This window comes from Schistocerca nitens, chromosome 2 (assembly GCF_023898315.1).
Source record: "Schistocerca nitens isolate TAMUIC-IGC-003100 chromosome 2, iqSchNite1.1, whole genome shotgun sequence".
NCBI lineage: Eukaryota > Metazoa > Arthropoda > Insecta > Orthoptera > Acrididae > Schistocerca > Schistocerca nitens.
The window spans coordinates 66040558-66046635 of NC_064615.1; the positions used below are offsets into that span (position 1 = coordinate 66040558).

Here is a 6078-nt window from a genome sequence, read left to right on the forward strand (position 1 = left end):
CGCTGTACGTAGTCGTCAAAATGGTGTCTGTATCGGACGTGTGTTCAATGCAAGTACCACTGAGATTCTTTTGGCGTAAAACCTGAGCATCGCAAATATTCATAGGCGCTAGCAGAATGTCTGCGGAGATCTGGCAATGAACAAAAGCACCGTAAATTTTTGGGCGAGGCATCATGGCAACAAGGTCGTGCAAACCGCTCCGGGCCGGCCGGGGTGGCCGAGCGGTTCTAGGCGCTACAGTTTGGAACCGCGCGACCGCTACAGACGCAGGTTCGAATCCTGCCTCCGGCATGGATGTGTGTGATGTCCTTAGGTAAGATAGGTTTAAGTAGTTCTAAGTTCTAGGGGACTGATGACCTCAGAAGTTAAGTCGCATAGTGCTCAGAGCCAAACCTCTCCGGTCTCCACCGTGCTGGGCGGCTGCACGCAACTGTGACTCCTGCAATGTTGTAACGTGCGGACGCCATCATTCCACGTGACCGACAAACAACAACCAAACACTTGATTGCTCAACTGGACGTCTCCTTTGGTAGAAGTCACCTACTCGTTCACAACTGCGGGCCAGCCCGGATTTCGCACCTTCCGACTCCCGTCTGTTTTGTCAAATGAAGGACGGACTCCGCAGGAAGCAGTACGTGGATGATGGGAGTTTATTGATGCAACAAGGCGATGATTTCGACGTCGACCAGTAGAGTGGTGCCATGCAGGCATACAGGCCCTCGAGGCAGTGTGGCGTAACACCGTCGCACTGAACTGAGATTATGTTCACAGATATGATTTTGTAGCCAATAGAGTGGAGAATAATATGGTACATTGGAATACTGAATAAAACCAAACAGCTTACAGAAAAATATCTTTTCCATTAATTATTGACCACCATTCATACATTGACGATGTGACGACTGGTAGCCCTTTATAAATGCGTAGCATTTATATTTTGCGCGTGTTTGTGATTTGTTCATAATGGAGTACATCACAGTGTATGTCACACATTTACTTTAATTATTATGGTTTCATTATTCGCTTAATACGATGCTCTACGTGCTTTTAACTGAGTATGTCACATTTTATTACGTGTGTTTTGCCAGTAACACTATATTAGTTAACAGATTTGTCACAGGTCGTCCATGTACTGCTTCTTAGGCACTATTTCAATTTGCTATAGAGATAGATTGTCCGCAGCTCGTGCTCTAGTGGCTAGACTTGCTTCCTCTAGATTACGGGATCCCGGGTTCGATTACCGGCCTTGTTGGGGATTTTCTCTAACCGGAAACTGGGAGTTTGTGTTGCCCACATTATCGTCATTCGTGACAGTGGCTAGATTGGAGTGTGAAAGAAATTGGTCTGCATAAAACTGGGACTTTGTACGGGCGCTGATGACCACGCAGTTCAGCACCCTACAAACCAAGCATCATCATCATCATTATCGTCACAGGAACATGACGATGGTCAGTCGACAGGCACTGTTTGTTTAAATAAAGATTTTATCGCTGGCTCAAAGCGGTAATCTCTACATTTGCCAAATAACGATTCATCCTTTCTCCCAGCCCGGAAGATAGCGATGACCTGTACATACACACGCTCCAGCCTCGGCGTATTACGATCACTTCCTGCAAGGTAATATTAGACACGCTCAATTGCTATCATGAACTCAAACCACTCTTCATCAATAAGAATCGCTTATTCCTATACTATAAATAAGCTTGTACAAGCATTCTACATTTTAATCAACATACCCAACAGGCATGGAAGTAACGGAGTATCACTTGGTAGAATTTGGTTAAAGAATTCCAAGTGGCGCGGAGTGGCCGAGCGGTTAGAGGCGCCATGTCACCGACTCCTCCCTCGGGCATGTGTGTGTGTGTGTGTGTGTGTGTGTGTTGTTCTTAGCGTAAGTTAGTTTAAGTAGTGTGTAAGTCTAGGGACTGATGACCTCAGCATTTTGGTCCCTTAGGAATTCACACACATTTTTGAAAGGATTCCAGATGTAGCCCCTTCAATTTCCGCCACTGTATTTCGCCCTAAAAGGCATTTCGACAAAATATAGATATTGCTCTTGTGGTTTCATGTAGAGGAATTTTAACACTGTAATCAGGATTTAGTGATTTACATGTGACCATAAAATTGTAATCTATAGAGCGTTGGATATCGGATTTACTCATACTTGGCTCGAGAGTAGTGGTCACTTATGATATGAGAAGAATACAGTGACATAACAAATTAGTACAACTCATAATAAATTGCGGAGTGTAGATGATCTTTTTTCCCTCTAGTCAACGCTCAGACGTAGTCCACGCTAAATAGCGCCATGCTGAATTTAACTTTGAAAATTCTGCCCCTCGCAATGAAATCTCATTGTGATGACGTACCAAGCAAGTGTCCATATTTCTGTAAAGATTTTGTAGGTCGTAAAAGCATTTAAATTTTTTTAGAGAAGGGTCTTATGAATTTTCTAGACTGAACGCAGCACATTCTTGTATTACAAAGCATTATGTGTTGTTTAGAGTACGATTCTCTGTATTTCCTTGCAGATCTCTTATTTTTATTTTCTCCACAGACAAAAGAGTAGATGCGTTAAGTACGCCATGCAAGCCTGTTCTGTATGTCCTGATCGACCGATGTGAAGTTAAGGTTACCCGCAACCAAGGCGTCTGTGCGGAAACGGCGAGACATGCGTCATGTTGATATCAAACTGACTGCCTTTTGTCCAGCTAGATGCCTTCCAGTTAACAGCAACAGCATACTCTTTAGGAATTGTACATACTCGTGGCTCTTTAGTCTCATCGATAAAACAGAAAAGTTGACCGATTTTTTAAAATCTTGCACCATATGTTGATCGAAGGAGGTCATTGTTTACCAACATCTCTTAGCCATGTTGATCGAAGAAGGTCATTGTTCACCAACGTCTCTCAGCCAGCGTCAATTCCCAGTTCGCCGGAAATGTATGTTACAGAGACTGATTTGGTCTTTTTGTAAACGATACTTCATCCTTAAAGAAATTATTGCATAAAAATGTCTCATCACTTTGCAGATTTCGCAGCTACCCGTCGGAGAATAGTAACCGATTTTGAAAGCCGTAGTGATGAAGCTGTTGACGGGGCAAAATGTGGGAAGGATTTGTTACTCTGGAATGTGATATTCGCACGGTACTCCTTTGTCTGATCCCACTCGCACATTCACTCTGCATCACAGTGACACGTAGATAATAGGTTATTGCCGCTGAAGCTTTGTTTACATTTCTCTCATCGTTCGGCGACATTCGCCGTAAACGAAAGCCACATAAACTTTTATTACTATCATATAGCTACACTGTGAAATGCTCAATAACTACAGGTGTTACTTACCTGATCTCTACAACTGGGGGACACAGGCAGATGGGCTTCAAGCGCACACGTAAACGCACTAACCTTTCCTGAACTACGTGTTAGCACGTGTAGACAGATGTGAAAAATGCGGAACTATCTGTGTAAAAGGTCATATAGCGAAGTACTGACGTGATTTATGTAAAGAAGGATGAAAAACGTAGTGGGCGCCGACGTCAGGAGAGATCAGTTTGGGTACCGGAGGAATGCAGGAACGCGTGAGGCAATGCTAACCCTACGACTTACCCCAGATGGTAGCTTACAGAAAGACAAACTTACATTTAATGAATTTGTAGACACAGAAAAAGCTTTCCATAATGTTGGCGGGAATTCAGACTTTGAAATTCTGAAGATATCAGGGATAAGATGCAGGGAGCGAAAGGTTGTACACAACCTGTACGGATATTTTACAGTAGTAATAAGAGTCAAAAAGCAAGAAAGAGAAGCTGTGGTAGAGAAGGAAGTAAAATCGGGTTATAGCCTATTCCCGATGTTATTCAACCTCTATGTTGAGGAAGCAGTAAAAGAAACCGAAGAAAAACTTGGAAAAAGAATTAAAATTCCAGGATCAGCAATAAAAACTACGACGTCTGCTGATGACTTTGTGACTTTGTCAGAGATAGCAAGGGATTTGGAAGACCAGTTGAACAGAATGGAAAGTGTCTTGAAAGGACGATGTAAGATCAATATCAACAAAAAAAAGCAAGAATAATGGAATTAGGAAATGAGACACTAAAGTATTAGATGAGTTATGTTATTTGGAGAGTAAATTAAGTAATGATGGCTGAATCAGTGAGGATATAAAACATAGACAGGCAATGGCAAAAACGCCGTTTCTGAAGAAGAGAAGCCTTTTTTGAAGTTATTCATCTGGAATGTAGCCTTGTACGGAAGTTAAACGTGGACGATTACCAATTCATATAAAAACACAACACCAACAAATAGTCGACTGGATTAATTAGCATTGACCGAATAGAAGACGAGGTCGAAATCAGGTAGCGTGTAACATAGCGTTATCCATTTCCTTTTCTTCCAAATTTGTGCACTGTTACTAAGCGCATAGTTGAAATATTTTCTGGAACTAACCCTATCCTCTCTTATCTACCTTTGCTTTTGCCCCGTATTCTTTGATAAAGCAAACTCGTTACTATATTTGTCGCAGGTGATACTAGCTGTCTTTACAGTAAATTTTTCAGAAATCTCTTGTTTTCTTTGGAATCGTAATAATTAATTGTTTACACAATCGGTCAACCTCAGTTTCGTTAATTGCATTCGCGAGCACCAAGATTTCTTGTTCCGCTCTTCGCACCCAGCTTTTTAAATGTGAATGTACGATTAACTCTGTATTAGTCATCTCATAATTTTTGAATAGTCTAATTACAAATATGGAACTCTGTTCTCCCGTTATTGTTTCCACTTTCTCACCGTGTTAATTACATTTTTATCCGTAATTACTATGATCCTTGTTCTTTGACCACTAAATCAACTGCTTGTAAATAATTAATATTCCTGGTCGTCTACCATAGCATGACTGAGCCATGTGTGGCTCGTGTTCGTGTTATATCTCATTTGTCATCCTGTTTTTACTGCACTACCACCTCGTTATCTTAATTTCAATTACTGACGTCACTGAGTTGCTGCCTTGCCTGCCCGTGAGCGGCAGCAGCGGCGCTTATCGATATAAGCCCTGCCATATTATCTTTGCTGACTGCTATTACTGCCCGGTTGTCGTGTGTTCGGGAGTTAGCTCGGATCTGCCAGTGAGATGGAACGCGCCAGCAGTTAGTTCGGACCTGGCAGTGTTTGAGTTGTCACGCGGCACAAGTTCAGTCGGGGCGCGGCAGCAAGTGAGGTCCGGGCCGCCATGACTCGCCTGACGGTTGCCGACCCACTTGATTGGAGTGGCGACGACTTTGGTTGGTCGTCTGTCGGTCGTCTTGCCGGACGACGTATATTTGGCCGGTGATCGCTCATGGTTTGGCTGTGTGTGCCGACTCGTGATTGGTCCCTGTTATTGTACAGTCAATGCCGTTAGCATTGTCTGGTTCTTCGCGCAAGTGTTCTTGAAACTGCGTGTAGTTGGTGTGATTTTGATTGACAAGTTATTTTAAATGCTGTCGGCGTACTGGCTCTGAGGAGTCGGTCGGCTGGCGTGGAGCAGCGAGGGATTCTTGGCGGGGCGTGGTTTGGCCGGGGCCCGCTGGCGGTCTCTACGCGGTGTCGGAGTGTGTGGCGCTGTTCCCACTGCTACGAGGTCCGTGGCTCACCTACCCTGGACACGAAAACTGAGTTTTGATTTAACCTACCAGCAAGTTAAGACTGTTCACATTGTGCCGTTTAGAGTTTGTTGACGGCTGTTGGGATATTCCCGCGAGCAACAACGTGGTTTTCAAGTTGGAAAATTCTAGCCACCCTCCGGAGGAGTTTCACTTTACTTGGTTATTCTGAATTGAAGTGCATCAGCGGAATCTTCTGCCTTGTGGCCGTTAACGTTCCGGTTACCTGCCCTGGGCGTTGACGTAAATTTCAGGCAGTGTAGTTTCCTCATCGTGTTGTTGCTGTCCAGCACGGTGTGTAGTTTGACAGCTCCATGAATGGTTGGTTGTGGGCGTCAGTATCTTCTACGTTGTTCCGTTGAACTCCCTGTTGTGCCATGGTCGGGTGAAGTGGGAGTTATCTTGTCAGTGGGTCCGGTGACTTTCGGTCGGTTGGGATG

At 43.8% G+C, this 6078-nt stretch overlaps 1 non-coding gene across 1 annotated transcript; it reads left to right on the forward strand.

Moving 5' to 3' along the window:
- Positions 1–207: 207 nt before the first annotated feature.
- On the forward strand, positions 208–291 carry Trnap-ugg (transfer RNA proline (anticodon UGG)). The gene has a single exon. It is a non-coding gene; the product is annotated as a tRNA-Pro (tRNA).
- The last annotated feature ends 5787 nt before the right edge of the window (positions 292–6078 follow it).